Raw genomic sequence first — 19,959 nt, 5'->3', positions numbered from 1 at the left:
ACCCTGAGAAAGAACAATCTTGGAGTTACTACAATCCCAGATTTCAGTATATACTACAAAGTTGTAGTATTCAAAGCAGTATGGTACTGGTACAAAAATAGACATATAGGTCAATAGAACAGAGACCCCAGAAATTAAGCCATATTTATATAGTCAGTTAATCCATGACAATAGAGGTAAGAATATACAATGGGGAAAAGACAGTATCTTCAATAAGTTGTGCTGGGAAAATTGAACAGCTGAATACAAGGAATGAAACTGAACCACTTTCTTCTACCATATACAAAAACTCAAAGTAGATTAAAGACCTAAATGAGAGACCTAAACCCACAAAATTCCTAGAAGAAAACATAGGCAGTAATCTCTTTGACAGTAGCCACAGAGACATTTTTCTAGGTGTGTAACTTTAGCAATGGAAATAAAAGCAAAAATAAACTATTGGAACTACACCAAAATCAAAAGCTTTTTAATAGCAAAAGAAACCATCAACAAAATGAAAAGACAACCTACTGAATGGTAGAAGATATTTGCAAATTATATAACTAAGGAGTAATATCCAAAATATATAAAGAACTTATCCAACTCAACCCCCCCCCAAAATAATAATATCCAATTAAAAATAGGGAGATGACCAAAATAGACATTTTTCCAAAGAAGACATATAGATGGCCAGCAGACACCTGAAAAGATGCTCAATATCACTCATGAGGGAAATGCAAATCAAAATCACAATAAGATATCAACTGGGGCGCCTGGGTGACTCAGTACGTTAAGCGTCCGACTTCAGCTCAGGTCACGATCTCACGGTCCGTGAGTTCGAGCCCAGCGTCGCGCTCTGGGCTGATGGCTCATAGTCCGGAGCCTGCTTCGGATTCTGTGTCTCCCTCTCTCTCTGCCCCTCCCCCGTTCATGCTGTGTCTCTCTCTGTCTCAAAAATAAATAAACGTTAAAAAAAATTAAAAGTTTAAGATATCAACTTACATCTGTCAGAATAGCTAAAATAAAAAAGTAAAAAAATACAAGTGTTGGTGAAAATATAGAAGCAAAGTAACCCTCATGCACTGTTGGTTAGGAATGTACATGGGTACAAGCCACCATGAAAATCAGTATGGACATTCCTCCAAAAACTGAATATAGAAATACCACACAATCCAATAATTCCACTACTGGGTATCTACCTAAGAAAATGAAAACACTAATTTGAAAAGATATATGTACCCCTATGTTTATTGCAGCATAGTTTGCAGTAGCATGGAAGCCACCTAAGTGTCCATCCATAGAAGAACAGATAAAGAACATGTGGCATGTGTGTGTGTACACACACACACACACACACACACACACACACTGAAATATTATACAGCCACAAAAGAGGTGAAATAATGCCCTTTGGAACAACATGGATAGACCTAGAGGGTATTATGCTGAATGAAATAAGTCAGAGAAAGGCAAATACCTTATGATTTCATTCATATGTGGAATCTAAAAAAAGTTTTAAAAGAAGAATCGAACTTAGAAACATGGAAAACAAACTGATGGTTGCCAGAGGGGAGGATCTGGAGGTATGGGAGAAATGGGTGAAGGGGAGTGGGAGATAAAAACTTCCAGGTATGTAATAAATAAGTCACAGGAATAAAAGGCACATAAGCATAAGGAATATAATCAATAATATTGTAATATGTCATATGGTGACAAGGGGTAGCTACACTTGTAATGAACATAGTATAATATATAAACTTATCAAATCACTATGTTGTACACCTGAATCTAAAGTGATATATTTTAACTATACTCGAATGAATTTTTTTAATAATCAGTTAATATTTTTTAAATGTTATTGAGTTACATTGTCATGTGCTGTGTGTAACTCAATTCTTCCACCACATTTATCTACTCAAATTCTTACTTCAGCACACCATGGCACCATTTGGTTCTCAACTGACATGAACATTTCATTTTCATATTTAATCTACCCATTTTTCTAACTGATAGCAAACCCAGGTACTGAAATGAAGGAAATATCCTGTCATCTTTCCATATAATATTGTGGTCATACAAATAATCCAAAATATCCATTAGTTAAGTTGAAAGGGTGGTCACTTTGTCATCATAGTGAAAATATAATATCTGAAAATTCTTTCATAGAACTCTCAGACACCCCAGAATACATCCTAAGATCTCTGGGGTCTGAGAACCCCAGTTTGTAAACACTGTTACAACAAACCTCTCTTCTTTTCAACTCGCCTTCCTGACAAGAGAGAAGTCCAGCAAATGGTTATGAATTGATTATCTTTTAGTTTTACTATCACATGTCATTATGTGGATATATCTTATCACCAGTGAGAAACCCCTCCAAATCTCACTTCCACATACCTTACTTGTGGGAAAGACCACTCTTGGGTCCTCCAAACCCACCTGGTGCTACTGTCTTCTCTTTTTGCCTCTGCCCACAAAGGAGAGTATTTGGCTCCTCTCTCCATGGAGTATAAATTTTATTAATTCAGCCTTCTAATTTTTGGCTGTTGTTCCTTAGTCTTCTTTATTCCATTTGTTACCTTCTGTCTATCAACTGCATTTTGTTAGCTCAAGTCTCTATTTCCAACAATTAGAAATTTTGGTTGAAGATTCTGGAAACATAGGCCAATATGCACCAAGGTGAACCTGTGATTAGCACTTGCTCGTGCATACAAGGTAAAATATTGTTTTGGGATAAATAACTAACGTTAATTACAGCCTTAAGAAAGTGATTGAAGAAAATTAGCTAATGATCCTTAACCTAATTCTGCTGTTTAACTAATTAAAATCTATTTTCTCAAGTTCTGACATGGTATGTAACACCCTGAAGAAGAAAAACAGATTGTTGTTTATCTTACCTGTGCACCCCAAGCACCAGAATCTTGGCCAAAGTTGTTTGTTGAATTCTTCTCATCCAGGTGTCTATTGATAACAATGTCAAAAGGTGGGTATTCTTTAACTTGGTTCTGCATAAAGATAACAAAAACTTAGTTACAGATTACTGATCTCTTTTCATGGGATGAGATCCATTTTTCCATTCATTTCTCCAATATTTATTAAGCACAAGGTATATGCTTAATACTTATTCCTAGGTATTAACATTGTACATCTCTAAATATTGTAAAAAGCATTCCTAAATTTCAGGGGGTTTACAATATAGGAAACTAGTAAACAAGGCTAGAAAAGGATGTATTCATTAATTTACTAAACACACACATACACATACACACACAGAGAGAAAGAGCATTCACTATAGGCCAGTCAGTATTCTAAAACTTTTAAAAACATCAGACCAAGAAAATTTCATAATAACCCTGTTAGGTACTTAGTATCATCTCCATTTTTCCTAGGAAGAAACTGAAGTTCATAAAGGTGAAGTGGTCCAAGACCATAGCACTATTAGTGGAGGAATTGGGATCTGAACCGAGAAAGTATAGCTCCAAAGTGCTTACTACACATGCTGTTACCAAAATACATTTCCTAAATGTTGTTCACAGAAAGAGTTCTATGGGACAAGTCATTTTAGGAATACTTCATACTCTCTCCTATCTCTACAAAATTCATAATGCACATTAGCATATTAAATCCAACTATAACAAAACCCATTTAACTTTAATTAAAACAAAGATGCTCAACATCACTCAGAGAAATTCAAATCAAAACCAAAATGAGATATCACCTTATACCTGTCAGAAGGATTAGTATCAAAAAGACAGGACAAAAGACAAAGACTTTTGTCAAAAAGACAAGTGTTGGTGAGGATGTAGGGAAAAAAGAGAACCCTTGTACACTATTAGTGGGAATTATTGGTGCAGTCACTATGGAAAACAGTATGGGGGTTCCTCAAACATTAAAAATAGAATTACTAGATAATCCAGTAATTCCACTATTGGGTATTTACCCAAAGAGAATGAAAACACTAATTTGAAAAGATATATGTACCCCTATGTTTATTGCAGCATTATTTATAATAGCCAAGATATGGAAGCAACCCAAGTGTGCAGCCATACATGAATAAAGTTGGTGTGATACACACACACACACACAACATAGATATATATATATATACACACTATATATATATAGATATATACACACACTATATGATATATATACATATCATATATATGTATATGATATATATTATATATATGATATGATATATCATATATATATGATATATATATGATATATACACTATATAGTATATATGATATATATATGATATATGTACATGATATATACATATGATATATGATATATGATATAGTATCATATATGATACTATATGATATATACAATGGAGTATTACTCAGCCACAGAAAAGAATGAAATCTTGCCATTCACAACAACAGGAATGAACCTTGTGGGTATAATGCTAAGTGAAATAAGTCAGAAAGATACATACCATATGATTTTACTCATATATGGGATTTAAGAAACAAATGAACAAAGGAAAAAAATGTAAAACAAAAACTTAGAGAATTAGTGGATACTAGAGGGGAGGTAGGTGGGAGGATGGGTGAAGTAGGTGAAGGGAATTCAAGAGAACACTTATCCTGGGTCACCCTGGGGGGCTCAGTGGATTAAGTGACTGGATTCAGCTCAAGTCATGATCTCATGGTTCATGGGTTTGAGCCCACATTGGACTCTATGCTGACAGCTCAGAGCCTGGGACCTGCTTTGGATTCTGTCACCCTCTCTCTCTGCCCCTCCCCCACTTGGACTATGTCTCTCTCTCTCCCCCCCCCAAAATAAATAAAACATTAAAAAAATTAATAAAGAGTACACTTATCTTGATGAGCACTGAGTATTGTATAGATTTGCTGAATCGTATTGTATACCTATACGACACTATATGTTAATTATATTTTAATATAACTAATACTAATACAACACTATATGTTAATTATATTTTAATAAAAAAATACCCAAGTGTTTTTACTTTATTTACATTATGAAGACTTCTCAAAAGGCAAGATAATAATCAGAATGAGTATTTTTAAGTGTCTTCCATGTGCCTGGAGCTGAAAAGCACAGCACCACACCAATTTAGGGAATAATCTCTACATCCAGAATGCCTTAGTTTAAACCCCAACTCTAACACACTATTAGACAGTCTAGGTTAGGCTATGATGGGCTAATAAATAAACTCTAAAATCTCAGAGGCTTGATTCAGTGAGGAATTATTGCTCATCATGCAAAGCACAATGTAGATTTTTCTCATGGGGCAGCTCTGCTGGAGTTCTTCCCAAAGGGATGACTCAGAGACTCATGTTTCTTTAATCTCACAGCTCTGCTACCTTCAACAAATGACCTCAGTGTGATCAAGGGAAGAGAAAAAGGGAAGGTGATGGTTTGCGGCTGTATTTTATAGGCAGGCCAAGAAATAATATCCATCATCTCTGTCCACACTTCATCAACTAGAAATCAATCAGACTACCCTCTACCTAACCACAGGGTAGACCAGGAAATGGAGCTTTTTGGTGTGGTTGAGAAAGAGTTCATGACTGTCAGTGAACATGTAATATTGCTAACCATGTAAACTTGGGCAAGTTACTGAACTCCTTTGTGCCTCAGTTTCCTTATATATAAAATGGGTATAAGTTATTTCACTGGATTGTTATGAAGGTTACATGAGTTACTATTTTTAACCACTTAGAATCACATTTTAACCACAGGTATCTGATTCAAATGTGCAATCATATATAATCCTAATTCTGAAGGGCAAATATCAATATTTAAAGAAGAGGAAAGAGAGCCTCAGAGAGACTAGGTGACTTGCCTAAAATCACCCAGGTGCTGTATTAGCCAGCTGTTTTGTTTCTTTAGAGAAATAAAAACAATAGGATGTATATATACATTTATAGAAACAAATCCATTGTAAAATATTGGCTCATGTTATTATGCAGACTGGTAATTACAAATCTGCAGTATGTGCCAGTAGGCTTGAGACCCAGGAGAATTAATGGTACAAATGAAGTTCAGGGTCTGGCAAGCAGAGGAAGATCAGTTTTTGTTCAAATCAGGCCTTCAACTAGTTAGATGAGGTCTACACACATCATAGAGGACAATCTACTGTATCAATTAAAATGTTAATGTCACCTAAAAACAGCCTTGCAGAAACACCAGAATAATGTTTAACCAAGTAGCTGGGTACCCTGTGGCCCAGTCAAGTTAACACATAAAATTAACTATCACAGCAATCCCTATCAAAATAACACCAGCATTCTTCACAGAACTAGAACAAACAATCCTAAAATTTGTATGGAACCAGAAAAGACCCCAAATAGCCAAAGCAATTTTGAAAAAGAAAACCAAAGCTGGAAGCATCACAATCCTGGACTTCAAGATGTATTACAAAGCTGTAATCATCAAGACAGTATGGTACTGGCACAAGAACAGACACTCAGGTCAATGGAACAGAATAGACAACCCAGAAATGGACCCACAAACATATGGCCAACTAATCTTTGACAAAGCAGGAAAGAATATCTAATGAAATAAAGACAATCTCTTCAGCAAATGGTGCTGGGAAAACTGGACAGTGACATGCGGTAAAATGAACCTGGACCACTTTCTTGCACCATACACAAAAAAAAAATGGATGAAAGACCTAAACATAAGACAGGAAGCCATCAAAATCCTAGAGGAAAAAGCAGGCAAAAACCTCTTTGACCTCGGCTGCAGCAACTTCTTACTCAAAATGTCTCTGGAGGGAAGGTAAACAAAAGCAAAAATGAACTACTGGGACCTCATCAAAATAAAAACCTTCTTCACAGTGAAGGAAACAAATCAGCAAAACTAAAAGGCAACCGACAGAATGGGAGAAGATATTTGCAAATGACATATCACATAAAGGGTTAGATCCAAAATCTATAAAGAACTTATCAGACTCAACACCCAAAAAACAAATAATCCAGTGAAGAAATGAGCAAGAGACATGAATAGACACTTCTCCAAATAAGACATCCACATGGCCAACCAACACATGAAAAAAATGCTCAACATCACTCATCATCAGGGAAATACAAATAACAACCACAATGAGGTACCACCTCACACCTGTCAGGATGGGTAACATTAACAACTCAGGCAACAACAGATGTTGGCAAGGATGAGGAGAAAGAGGATCTCTTTTGCACTGCTGGTGGGAATGCAAACTGGTGCAGCCACTCTGGAAAACAGTATGGAAGTTCATCAAAAAATTAAAAATAGAACTACCCTACAACCCAGCAATTGCACTACTAGGTATTTATCCAAGGGATACAAGTGTGCTGTTTCGAAGGGACACATGCACCCCAATGTTTATAGCAGCACTATCAACAATAGTACTTTCCAAAGTATGGAAAGAGCCCAAGTGTCCATCAATGGATGAATTGATAATGAAGATATGGTTATATATATATAATGGGGTATTGCTCAGCAATCAAAAAGAATGAAATCTTGCCATTTGCAACAATGTGGATGGAACTAGAGGGTATTATGCTAAGTGAAATTAGTCAGAGAAAGACAAATACCATATGACTTCACTCATGAGGAATTTAAGGTACAAAACAGATGAAAATAAGGGAAGGGGAGCAAAAATAATATAAAAACAGGGAGGGGGCCAAAACAAAGAGACTCTTAAATATGGAGAACAAACAGAGGGTTGCTGAAGGGGTTGTGGGAGGGGGGGATAGGCTAAACAGGTAAGGGGCACTAAGGAATCTACTCCTGAAATCACTGTTGCACTATATGCTAAGTAACTTGTATGCAAATTAAAAAATAAATAAATTTTTAAAATGTTTTGAATTAATAAAAATCTTATAGAGTGAAAAAATAAATTAAATTAACCATCATAGTTGCCAAATATCAAAACATTCAGAACCTTTCTTGAGTCTTCTGATCCATCCATCGTTTTAGGGACTTGTTGGCTTACATAGAATCTAATCTATAGTAGAAGATTCTTTCATCCATTCAACAGGTTTTTCTCAATCACTTAAACTTTTCAGGATGTGGGAAAAAGAAGGGCAAACAAAATGACCCAGACTATGATCTCAAAAAATTTATAGGTAGTGAGAAAGTCATTTATTTGTACAACAATTGTGTCATCACCCTATCCATCCGTGTTGTCACATATACTTACAAACATGCACAACCATATTCTAGTAGGAATCTGACTGCAAGTTCCTACTGAATGTCTCAGATATTACCCAACATCCCCAAAGGCTCAAACACCACACGAAACACAATGATGAAGAAGGCATTTGCTTCATTCTTTACAGGAAACAAGGTTGGTTTCTATGTACCTGTTCAAGCCTGAAAGGTCATATTTTGGTCTTTATCACTGCTTGGTACAACCAAAAATTTCCTAAACTAAGCACACTTAGAAAATGAGAACTTAAAAGGTCTATAGGTTATTTGGTACCAGGCTGGTTCAGCTAGATCACAAATACCTGTAATTGGCATTTACTCTCTTATGTTGATTTTTTCTCTTAGAGCCACACGGTACCCCCAAAGTGTACAAAATGAATTCTATCATTACCCTGGTAAGCAATGCAAAGGCAGAAGTTATTTTCAGTCTAAACCTTGCAATTGAATAAGCAATGATCAGAAGTGATTTTCATCTAACAAAAAATTATGCCTAATATATGTGTTTGTGTCATTTCTGATGTAAACTCAAATCTCCTGGAGAAGGATAACTTGTCCAATTTGCTTTTATAGGCAAAGCGCAACTCTAAGAAGAAAAACATTTGATAAATACAGTTGATTCAGAATCAACAAACAGTACTAGACATCTATAATGTGAACAGACACCATATTTTCCATTATAAATATTAGGATACATCATCTAGTACATAAACAGTTTGAATTAAAAGTTTATGTGAAAATCTTACAAACGAAGAAAATGATTTTGCATATAGTTTCATATTTAATGAAGTATTATTACTGAAAAGGGAAGAAAAGAACACATGAAATGAGATTGTCTCAGAAAATCCTAGACAGTCTCTATTACTCTGGTCTGTCCTAGACATTTAATGTACAGTGTCTCATTTTGAGATTAGTTAAAAAATTAATGATTCCTGAAAAGATTAAATAGGGTCAATAAATGATATGAAAGAAAGAATCCAATTCAACATTTAGTGACCAGTTAATAAGAAGTATATAAAAATAGGCAAATAGACTTTAACGTCAAGCAGTGTAAAACTGAACGATAGGAGACATACTCAAGTAATAGTGACATAAGGCAGATTACGGTGAGTGCCCTTGGAAGTCTCCCCAGTTTGAGTAATAATCATTCCTGGTAGATTTGGGGAGCCAGGCTTGTTGCCGCTTTAACAATTCCCCAATGTTCAGACAACAGATCAGGAAAGTTCTAAGTGAAACAGATTTATTAAGGATTTTTACCAACCAACCAACAAACCAACCAACCTTTTTAGAGACTGTTTTGATGTTAGATGCAGTGTGTGACACTTAGGTTCCATTGCTCTTGTGCCCAAGTTCACAGAACTGGGCTGCATATCACTGTTTAAGCTCATTTGATGAACTCCTCTCTCCTCCATCCTCTAAGCTGATCAAGGTTTTCCTGCACTAAGTGACCGTCTAGAATGGTCACTAAAACTCATCCCCTTTCTTACCCTCTGCCTGTTAATTATCAATGGGGGGCAGATCATGAGAACAAATAATGCTAAAGTCCATGGGCTTAGCTGCATCCACCCTAGAGGTGAGTATAAATGCAGAGTCTGGCGTTCCTGTTTCCGTTCCGGTCTAGCAAAGGCCAGAGGAGAGGATGTGCAAAATGCCTGTGAGTTCAGCAAAGGGAAACAACAGAGAGTTTTTGTGAGACAGATGGAATTTGAGAAGGTGTTGAAAAGCTGGTAAGAATGGGGAGAAGGGTGTTAGAGGAGTGCTTTCTAGGCAGAGAGAAGGGCCAACAAGCATCAGGAGCAGGAAAACATGACCAGGGAATTGTGAACAGACTCGTCAAAATAAAATGTAAGTTTGTAAGTTCCCCCCTCGCACCCCCCCCAAAATGCACCCCCAAAAAAAGAAGAAAAAACTAGAAACATTGACTCAAGCACCATTCTACAGAGCTTCATACTCAGTTTGAAGGCTTTGACCTAATTTTATGTGAAACTTCATCTCAGTCCACAAACTTCCATGTGTAAACAATATAACTTGGTTTCAATCATTCAACTTCATTTCTAGTTTAAGCCCCACTCTGCTGAACTGGGCAGAAATTTGAATCTCTTTTTTTCAGTATTCCTCCCTTTTTCTCCCCCTGAATGAGTAAGTTCAGGGTTTGTATCATGCCCAGGCATCGGGAAGGCATTGGCCTACTGGATCTTTGAGTCTCCCATCCAGTTTACTGCACAGATGTTTCCTTCCTAGCTTGCCAGCCCCTGAGGTTCCTTCCAAAGGCCAATTATTGCCCTATCTGTCTAATATAACATATGGTCACCCCCACAACCCCAAATCCCCAGCAGTGATACTGAGAAGCCCAAATTCCCTCTCTAGAATTCCACAAACTTCTCTAAGTCTTCGCAATTACTGGTTGCACTGGTTAGAAAGTGGACCATGTCCTTACTATTACCACCATCACCACATCACCACACATCTTTTCCCTCCAGCACAGACTGCAGCTGCTCTTTAGTCTGGGACAATCTTGACTCCTGCAGGTTTTTTGATCAAGAAACTGTTGACAACCCGATCTCTCGTTCTGTGTTCAAGGGCTCCGTCTTTTGGGAAAAAAGTGTATGAACTCCCTGATTATTTCCGTTTTTAATTCTACCTCATCTCTGCCCTGAGACAATGAACAGGAGGACTGGCTAACTGATGGAATGAAGAGGATGTAATAATCAAGGGAAAGGAAAAAATATTTAATGTATAAAAATATTATTCCATTAAATATATATGCAATGGAGGGTGTGGGAGACATTGTAGGTTTGAAGAGCATTATAATAATTATTCTGGAAGCAGAGTGCAAGATGGCTTGGAGGAGGTCTAATATAAAATGAAGAAACAAAAATATTATAACTGGTCACAGTGAGGCAGGCCAGTGGCAGTGAGGATGGAAAAGGGAAGACGAATATGAGAGATTCCAAAAAGCTGAGACCACTGGGACTTAGCTTATAATCTAATAAATATGACAAGCAAAGAAAATGAAGCAGCTATTAAGAGGATGCTAGAGGGAATAACGATGGCATTCTGAAGAAGAAAAATCAAAAAGTGAAAGAGCTTATTTACAGGAGAAAAATAAATTCCATTTTGACAATACCCAGTTTCAGATGTCAATATCATCCCTAGATGAGGATTCCCTGGAAGTGTTTGGAAATCAGAATCATGGCTCAGGAGAGACATCATCCAAAGTGCCTCAATTCTTTTATGGAACCAAGTCATGTGAATCAACTAATTAATTTCATTCAAACAAATTATGATAGTCTAGAAGGGCAGAAGGGCATCTATGGTTGTAGGGAATGATTCTTTGCACATGGTAATGGGAAGAACATGTAAATTTGGAAGCTGAAGGAAAACAGGAGAAACAAAGAGCAGACATGAGAGAGAAGAAAGACCTAAGAAAGAGGGGTGGCCATTTGTGTCGAGAGCTTTAGAATCTTCTAAACCAGGAACCAAAGGAGAGTCAAAAAAAACGTGGAAATGTGAAGGTCACTGGAGGTTTTCCCAAGGCTGATGTCTGCTAGAGAGTGCAGCTTGGAGATATATTGCAGATTTGAACTTGCCTATATGGTGTGGGAACCTTCTTTCATAAAATCTAGTATCAAAGGGATGGAAGAAATGAGACTGTGAAGCTAATTCAGAAGGAGTGACACAATGAGAGAGACAAAAGAACAACTCCCAACTCTTCTCCAAAGTCTTTGGACCTTGGTTAAACTAGTCCCTACTTTATAGCTTTGGGATCTTTGTAGACTCTGCCAGCTACCTGGAGTGCTCTTTCTTCTGTCCTTCCCTCCTTCATCTTTCTAAGCATCAGTTTTTCATTTGTAAATGGGGACTAATAATACCTACCTTAATCGTTATAAGGAAAATAAATCAAGCTGCAAATGAGCCTATATCAGTGCCTGACACATAGTAGATAGATATGTGGCAGTAGTATTTTACTAAGAGTTGTACTAAACAAAAATTATAATCCACACAAAACTACCGTAGGGCAATAGAAAACTATTATTCATGACGTTAGTATTGGAGAGGCTATAACTGATACAGTGTCAGATTGCTTATATCTGGGAAGAAAAGAATTGCCTAAAAGCAGAGCCTTGCCCAAGGCAGACACAGTGAGAAATGGACCCGAGGAACTGACAACTCCAAGAGGTACTTAGGAGAGAGCAATGCTGGGGTAGCTCCTCTATAATCTCCATTAGCTTCATCAAGCCACCTCCAGTAATCCTAAATTGCATGAAAACTTAGCTTCAAAATGCATGCCCTGGTCCCCTCTTCCAAAAATTGGAAGGTGTTTAATTTGACTTTCCATTTCCCAAAAAGTTTTGGGAACACCAGAAAGGAATGTAGTCCTTGGTAAGGCTCTAGGCAAGAATCAGAGGAACCATTCCTTGTTCTGCCTCTACTCAGCCAAGAGACCTTGAACCAGTCATTGAATCCCTTTGGTCCTCAATTTACTTGTCTATAAAACAAGAGAATTAGACTAGATCAGTGGTTCTCCACAGAAGCAGCACTACCCACAGGGGGACATTTGGGTCATGGGTGGGAAATGGCCATGTGTGGGAGAAGTTCTGGTTGTCACAGGAATGGATAGTGCAATTGGCATTTAGCAAGTGTGGATAGGGATGCTGGATGTCCTTCAACGCTTAGCACAGTCTGGGACAATCAGTAATTGTTCTGCATCCTGCATGACTTTCTAATGTCCCTCTGTCATTGAGGTAAGTGAAGGACTTTATTATAGTTAATTAACCTAAAACCTGTTTCACACAGAGAAGCAGAATATTTTTGCACAGTTTTAAAATATACTGGTCCTACTAGTTTTTATTCCAATATCTACCTGTACTTCTGCACTTGCGTTGTACAGAATGGCTCCTGATCTTTTAAATCTAACTCACTCACCATAAGTACAAGTCCCATCTACTCCAGTACGTCTTCTTTCATCAGACCTGTAAATCTAGTATTGAAATATGTATCATCATCACTTTCATTTTATTTCTCTTCTAGTTAGGGTATTTTTAGATGTATACATACTCAAATTACTTGTCTATGAATCTTACTTTAGGGTAGGACAAGGGTGTCACCAAGGATTCGTTATAAAAGTGTTCTTGGGTCTGAAAGATTGAGAGTCACTAGACTAGACGCTCTGATGTTCCCCCTTCCTCTAAAATTCCATGACACACCATTTGTCCACATTGTCTTCCTCTGCGGGCAAACTACAGGGGGAAAGTTGAGTATTTTACTTGTTGCAACATTCTATGCTGCACTTAAGTGTATGCTCAGTTGTGGTGCCATAACTATTGACCTTTCTGCCCACAAATAGCCATTCCAGACTTAAATAACCTAAGTAAATCATCAACAAATAATGGAACCTGAGTTGGGCCACATTCATATTTACTACCAATTTCTTGTCACCTACACAAGACACATTCAGGGCATTGCAATTATGCTAATTTTTAATGAAGATGACTCTCCTTTTAATAGGTCTCTGAACCTCATGCCCAGCTTACTTTGCCTCAGTGAACTCCCACATCTTGTTCCTCTTGAAAGACTTCTTAATTTGTTTTGCTACCAAAAGAGATAAATGAAACTATTTTTCAAGAAAAACAGAAACTTTTGATAGAGTTGAAATGACATGTCAAATACAGACAGCCGAAATAAGTTGTGTTTGGTTACTGTCTATGTTTCTTGAAGAAAATAATCACCATTGGGACTCATATGCAATTCTGAAGCACTGGAACAGTCGAAGTCATTTATTTTTGTTTCACCTCTGAAAAACACAGCCATGACAAAAAGTACAGAAGTGATGCATATTTTAAAGCTTAGCTATTTCACTCCCTCCCCTTTTATTTTGAAAAAAAATAATAAATGTCTTTATTTTTCTATAACCAGATTAAATTTTCATCTCTACCCATCATCACTTCCACCTGATGGCATGATAATTAACTCAATTCCAAGTGAAGTCTGTCAAATCCAGTGATCTCAATCACTTTGGGTTTAAAACTTAATTTCTTTTAGAATTTTCTCCACACCTTATCCTTCAGGGTATAACATTGGTAAGGAGGAAGCTATTCACTCCTCTATCTTCATCTATGGTAGCCCGTATGAAAGCCACAGGCACCTCCTAATATTGGTGTCTACTGGAAAGCCACTTCTTAAAATTGTACTGTCCACACTGCTGTTTTCAGGTGCATTGCCCAGGCCTGACCCTATGGCCACTTCTGCATCCTTCCTGCTCTTGGCATCTCATTCAAAACACCGTTAACCACCAAGGAAATAGCTGACTGTTTCCCACATTCCACTGGCATCAGAGAGAACTCAGACCCAAGATGCTGCATGCAGCCATCTTTTTTTCTGATGTGTTATCATGGTTCAAGGATGCTTCTGTGGAAACAAACATTTCCAGAGCAGAAAGATCCCCAAGGGTGCCATTTATCTCATTTACTCTTAGATCTCCAAATTTAACGTGGAATAGGGTTCCTTCATCCCCTGCCCCTGCACAGGACTTGGCACATAGGAATGCCAGATGAGAAAGATGCACACAGCTTCTCACAACAGGATCTAACTCTCTTGCTTTATCTCCCAGTCAATCTGTCTGTCTCTTTCTCTCAACATTTATCTCCCCCTCCCACCTCCAAACTCCAAACTCTAGGGGCACTTAATGTAATTTTTGATTGGCAAATGAGGAAAAGAGTTCTCTCATTCACTATCTTTTTCAAATTCTTTTTTGTCTTATAAATGATCTAAGGCTTTAAGAAGTTTAACATCTTCCTTCCATTTACAGGCAGTGAAGTAAAAGGATCTCTCATAGATTGGTAATGGAAGTTTAGATGATACAAACTTTCGACATTAGCTTTTGTGAGATCTAAATAGTTCTATTCCTGTGAATCTGGCTTAATAGTCATAACACTGAAATTAATTTTACATAAAAATGCTAAATAACCGTGTCATTTATAATAGCCCAAATGAAAACCATCCATGCCCAAATATATAGAAGCAGAAAATTACAGCACTTTTCCGTGATTCAGTAACATTCAACAATTAGAAATTGTGTTCAGTAAAGGGATTAGCAATACAGAGTGATACTTACAATAGAAAGTTAAATTAAAAAGTAAGTGTAAAATATACACCAGATTTCAAAGACTTCGTATAAAGAAAAAGAACGTAAAAAATCTCACTGATAATTTTAATACTATTTACATGTTGAACTGACGATGTTTTATGTGTGTTGGATTAAATAAATTTTTACAGTAATTTCACCCGTTTCTCTTAACCTTTTTAATGTGACTACTAGACAATTTTAAATCACCTACGTGGGTCAAATTATATTTCTTTTAGGACAGTGCTACTCTAGAGAGTGACCCAAAAGAAAGACCAGTGAATGCTGTGGTGCTCCACAGGTGCACATGAAGTGAACCACCCCCAAAACAGAGATGCTTTCAACAGATACTTCTGTCTCTCTTAGAGGTGCTTCCTTTTCTAATATTTTTCTTCTACTCTTCTGAGCACACAGAGTAAGGGCTTCTGATAGATGTGAACCTCTTCTGACCTCATTACTCGAGCATTTGATGACACCCCCCCCCCGTCTCCCTACTAGGGAGAAAGCCTGGACCCTATTGCTAGGACGGCAGCAGCAGCTAGCCAGAGGCGAGCTGCCCTTGAAGAGCAGCAGGTATCTGAATCCAAGTGAGTGGGCAGAGCAATTGGAAATACTTCAAACGCTAATATTAAATACAGATGGTCTCTGAATAAAAACCAATACATAATTATAAAGCCTCTTTACCTGATTCTTTGTCTATTAGTCCCCTGTGACATTTTGTTCAGAGGCTACTCAAAGCGAATGCTGCAAATCCTAAAAATCTCTTTAGAAGGCATCCCTGTACCCTTACCTGAGGCGAGGTCATTGACAGGAGACTCAGCCTGTAACTTCAAAGGTCTCCTGCTGGGAGAGAAAGGCTCAGAGGACAGAGGTGGGAGGGGAGGCACCACCTCACCCAGGGACCCAGATGCTGCCCAGTCATGGGCACTCAGCCCCAGGCTCAGGCCATTTGGACACACAAGTGACAGGAAGAGTGAATTACTTAGCCAAGGCTCTTAGCTGGGGCTTTCAGTAACTGATTTGTTGTTGCTGTTGTTTTTCTTAAGGGGAACTGTGCAAGTCAGCAAAACACAGAAAATAAACCTTCCTCTCTGAGCCTGGCACACCCAATATACCCTGATTAAGAGCACATCAATCCTACAGGCTGTCATCCAACAACCAGCAAGCAATTTCACTGTGCTCCTTTATTAAGAAGTGCACATTTTTATATTTCATCTCTTCTAAGGATTGCTATTATTCATCAAAAGCTGATCTACAAATTATTTATGGTTTATTTTCAGAAGCCGTGAGCTCATTTAATTTACAGCGAAGGAAGAGCTATAACTGTGTGGTGGCAATGACATTACACTTCTCAAAACTCTGCCTTTGCTAAATGACAACCTTGCCATCTGCATTTGCCCTCCAGGTTTCTCTAGAGCTTTGTATGTCACCAAATGAGCAAAGCATTTCCCTGTTCTCTAACTGCCTGCAGGTAGAAAGACCTCAGTTTCTCAGGAGCTTTGCTGAACTTGTCCCACACTGCAACTGACTTGGTTTAGCCACCTGTTATTTTTTATTGCATCTTCCTCTCTTCTGACCAGCTTTGTAGTTTTGCCACAGATCAGAGCAACAGAGGTGCTCCGGAGCAGGCCTCTGTTTCCCTGTCCTAATGCCCCTTTTACCTTGCACACACACACACTTCCTGGAAACACGTGCATCTTGGTCAATTGTTTTCTTGCTCTTGCCTTGTCTGAGCCAGAGCTGTGCAGTGAGGATCGTGGGGGGACTGCAGGCATCAGGACTGAGAGAAAAAGCGCCATGTGTTTCCATGACAGGGAAATGATTGACCGCGAAAGATCTACAAGGAGTTCGAGGGCCTACCTTTCCATGCCTTCAATGCTGTTGTGAATGGAACTTTCATTACCTTGTACCAGCAGCAGCTCAGGAAGCTCGACTGCTGTTTCCTGAAAAGAGGCTTAAAGAAGAAACAACATCAAATAGATCTTCATACTCCCTGGCCAACAAGCAATTTCCCTCATGTGGCCTTTTGTCAACTGTGGCTGTGCAGGCTTCAGCATTAACAATGCTTTTTTTCTCCAGTTATGAGGACTGCTCAGGCTATAAACAGGCAAGTCGTTACAGAAACCCATTGTTCTCAGAGAGGCCAGAGCAAAGAACACATCTTACTGGGGAGTTTTCTCCCTTTGAGGCTCTCAGTGTGAAATCAGAGTGACTCTCTGAGAAGTCTATTTCATGCTTTAAGTTTATAGAAAACATCTTTCAGATACTTTGGATATATAAAGCAATAGGTTCCCCTATTTGATCCCTCCAGCTTTATATCTGGGCAGCAACCCACTCTTAGCTTCCCATCAGGCATCTATGATGTCTACGAAGCTTCTGAGGAAGGCTGTCTCTGCCTTCTAATTTCTCATATCAAAAATTACTTTCAATGGTGACTCCCATGAGGATTCATTTTCACCTGTTACTATTCTTCTTCCATCTACTCCCTGGACACGAGGAGTTAGCTTGATATTTGTATGTCTTAAGTATTTAATGCCTGCCTCGCCTGTATCACCTTCCACATTCACATCTTGTCATCCTTCTTTCTTACACCTGCTCCTTATCTCTAGTCAGTAAGGACATAGAAAACTTTACTCATGAAGTATTTGCAGAGGAAGCAAATAGAAAAGCATGTAAGTGAATGCCAGGAGACAGGGGCTCTTCAGTTCATACTCAAATTTTACAAATGGTTAACATTTTAGCTAAGACATTATAATTAACTGCCAGTTGTTTTAGAGGATTTCATCACTAATGAATACCTAAGCATTCAAACCAAAAGCAAAGGAGAGAGAAATCATTGTGAGTTTTGAATTCTGTTGCTCTTGGCTCCCCAGGCCATTTAAAATAAAGAGGAAGCTTGATTTCATGCTTATTTTAAAAATTACCCCAGCAAGCTCAAGTTTCAGACTAACCAATAAATATTTGTTGATTATTCAATGAATAAAACTTGATATCCAACAACTTGCTCAGTTCCTGAAATATGTTAAGCCTGATTTATGTCGGCAAATAATGGTTTGAAAGAAGGAAGTGGGAAAGAAAGCACTAAGCACCTGAAGGTGAGAATAAAAGATGTTGAGGTAAAGAAGGCTAGAACCAGACAAGAAGGGGAGCATGAAAGAGAGAACCACTTTGTCACCAGTTTGACCACAGGGTGACATTTCCTGAAAGCGACTGGATATCATTGTAATGGTCTGAAAGTGTAAAAAAGAGTCCTTAAGGAATCAAGAACCCATCCTAGTGCCAGGAGATCTGATCATTAACACAATTATGAGGTATTTTATAACCCCCTTTCTAGAATAATACACTATTCATGTAGCTACCTGAACATTAGAACTATTTAGGAGCTTTTCTTTAAAAATACTGTCTGGAAACTTAACAGAAACCCATGGAGGAGGGGAAGTAAAAAAAAAGAGGTTAGAGTGGGAGAGAGCCAAAGCATAAGAGACTCTTAAAAACTGAGAACAAACTGAGGGTTGATGGGAGGTGGGAGGGAGGGGAGGGTGGGTGATGGGTATTGAGGAGGGCACCTTTTGGGATGAGCACTGGGTGTTGTATGGAAACCAATTTGACAATAAATTTCATATATTAAAAAAATAAATTAAAAAAAATAAAAATACTGTCTGGAATCTATAAATCCAGGGCCGGGGAAGAAGAGGTACAACATGAGCCTGGAACACCTTGCCTTGCTAGAAAGTAAGGAGGTGTTGCCAGTACACACACACACACACACACACACACACACACACTGGAAACATGTCAAAAAGACATAGAAGGCAGCTAGGTCAGCTTGAAGGGGCTCCTACTGGCCACACCTAGGACAATCTGAGCATCTAAACAGGTAAGAATAGTTTTAGATTATAATCCACTGAATAAAATAGGAATCCATGAGTCCATACTGATAATGTAGATAGATAAAGACAGAGCATAAACACACAGAAACATAATGTAATGTTACGGTAAATGTAGAGATTGTTTTTCTGGGGCCAGAATCAACAATGATTGTTAAACCTACAAGTGTAATACTTGATGAAAGGTGCAATATATGCATTATCTTAAAGTACTTAACCATAAATTGCTTGTTGTTTGCAAGAGGAAAAATGGTAACTGTCAGGTGGAGAAATTGTACAAAACCTTTACAGAGTGATCGAATCTAATATCATTAAGGAGAGGTAGATGGGTTTTAAGCACCTCTGGACAGGATGCCCCGAGAAAGGCACACATCACTTTTATAGCATTCTAGCAAGGGATACATAACGTGAATCGAATTATGAGGAAACATGAAGTGCAAACAATGTAAGGATCATTCTATGAAATAAATTACTTGTATTTGTCAAAAGTGTCAATGCAACAAAAGACAAAAAAAGAGAAACATCGCATATGGAAGGAGATTAGCAAGACATGGAATATGACTGCATTCCATAACCCTGGACTGGATCCTTTCTTGAAAGAATAACTATCTATAAAGAGCACTGTTAAAACAATTGACAAAATTGGACCATAAACAAAGTCACATTATAAACTACTACATAAAAATAGCACATCACTGTTAAATCCTTACAGCTGGATAACTCTACAGTGGTAATTTAAAAGAACATCCTTGACTCAGGAGAAAGGAAACAAATGTGGAAGATGTTAAAAAATTAGTAAAT

At 37.9% G+C, this 19,959-nt stretch overlaps 1 long non-coding RNA gene across 3 annotated transcripts in view; it reads right to left on the bottom strand.

The window, feature by feature from the left end:
* Positions 1-974: 974 nt before the first annotated feature.
* The window catches only part of LOC128314098 (uncharacterized), a 248,497-nt gene continuing 229,512 nt past the window's right edge, over positions 975-19,959 (bottom strand). For all 3 annotated transcript variants that reach the window (XR_008295504.1, XR_008295506.1, XR_008295507.1), the window contains one exon: positions 975-2,981. This is a non-coding gene — a long non-coding RNA (uncharacterized LOC128314098). The remainder of the gene's footprint in view (positions 2,982-19,959) is intronic.

The sequence above is a fragment of the Acinonyx jubatus genome, chromosome A1, assembly GCF_027475565.1.
Source record: "Acinonyx jubatus isolate Ajub_Pintada_27869175 chromosome A1, VMU_Ajub_asm_v1.0, whole genome shotgun sequence".
Lineage (NCBI taxonomy): Eukaryota > Metazoa > Chordata > Mammalia > Carnivora > Felidae > Acinonyx > Acinonyx jubatus.
The sequence above is the reverse complement of the archived record's forward strand: the minus strand, read 5'-3'. Positions and strand labels throughout refer to the sequence as shown.